This window comes from Acanthisitta chloris, unplaced genomic scaffold, assembly GCF_000695815.1.
Source record: "Acanthisitta chloris isolate BGI_N310 unplaced genomic scaffold, ASM69581v1 scaffold26990, whole genome shotgun sequence".
Lineage (NCBI taxonomy): Eukaryota > Metazoa > Chordata > Aves > Passeriformes > Acanthisittidae > Acanthisitta > Acanthisitta chloris.
In genome coordinates, this window is record NW_008651561.1 from 10,298 (window position 1) to 11,938 (window position 1,641).

The following is a 1,641-nucleotide window of genomic DNA, read 5'->3' on the forward strand; positions in this document are numbered from 1 at the left end:
TAAGAGAGAACCATCAGTCCATACATTATTTATCAGCACTGCCCTACTACCAGAAACCTGAGAATGAGTAGTTCAGTGCTAGGGACTCACTTGGCTTTGAGATGACTCAGAATCAGTTAGGTTGGATGGGAACACAGTGGGTCACTGGTCCAACCTCCCTACTCCAGCAGGGCCAGCCCAGAGCTCATGGCTCAGGGTTGTGTCCAGGAACCATCAGTCCATACATTATTTATCAGCACTGCCCTACTACCAGAAACCTGAGAATGAGTAGTTCAGTGCTAGGGACTCACTTGGCTTTGAGATGACTCAGAATCAGTTAGGTTGGATGGGAACACAGTGGGTCACTGGTCCAACCTCCCTACTCCAGCAGGGCCAGCCCAGAGCTCATGGCTCAGGGTTGTGTCCAGAAGGTTCTTGAATACCTCCATGACCTCTCTGGTGAGTCAGTGACTCGTACAGTGAAGAAGTTCTTCCTTGTATTCAGGTGGAACTTAAATACTCATACAGAACACTTGGACATGGAATGTTAGCAAGTTTCTCTTACTCCACTGCAGCACTTCTCATCTGAAATCAAAGCACTGCTGTGTAATCTTGATTACCTGTTTGGATGCCATACTCAACAAAAGGATTTGCTTGTCAATACCATTTGTGCATTAAAAGGATGATGGAACTCCCACAGAGGGTCTGCAGTACAAATCACTGATTCTGTTACTACCTCGAGGAATTCCTTAACAGGTTCTAAGCACAGGTTTGCTGAGTCTTATGCATGGAACCCCCACAGAACCCCCAGACAGCACTGCATCTTCAGCTGCTCAGTGCCCTTTAGTTATACTGTACCTCTCCAGAAGTGATGCAAAGGGAGCTACATGCCAGAGATGCTGCAGCCCAATAATGAAGGAAATAAAAAGTCAAATTGTACTGAAGGATAAAAAAATTCAAACAGGACATCAGACTGACAGTGTGGTAATTCAGGCAGTTTGGCTCTGACAGGGAAGTGTTGTCTTAAGAAACACTGAAAATAAGGAAGATCCAGAATTGTCTTAAGTGGAAGGTTTAATCATTACTTTTTAATTAACCACACACACAGAGTGCACATAAATCTCGGTGTGATCGGTCTTACAACGTTGAGGTTTGTTATTTCCAGTTGGAAATACATCCCTGCTTTGCATCTAACGATGCCCCACGTCCTGGGAGAACACCCATTCACTGAATGGATACAACTTGGGAGTGACAGAGCTGTAGTGCCATTCTCCTTAGTCATTCCCTATTTCACTAAGGCATTAGCTATTACTGAAGTTTATTACTGAAGTTTATCGCTGAAGTGAGTGATATGAGTACCTAAGGGTCCCTGCAATACCTGCAAGTCATCTGGTTTGCACCTACACACTAACCCCAGCAGGATAAAGAACCAAGCAGTGTACATGCAGAGCACTCTCCAGAAAAAGGCTAATTTGGACAGTCTCCATCTCAGCTGTACTGCAGAAAAGCACTGCAAGGCCACAACAAATTGAGGATGGGAATGAAATGACAACTCACTGTAAGCCAACACTGCAAGTAACTACACCTCCATTAAAGTATGTGTACTACATTTCAACATAGTCTAAATCTATCAAGTCTGTCAAGTCTCCACCTAGAAAATTC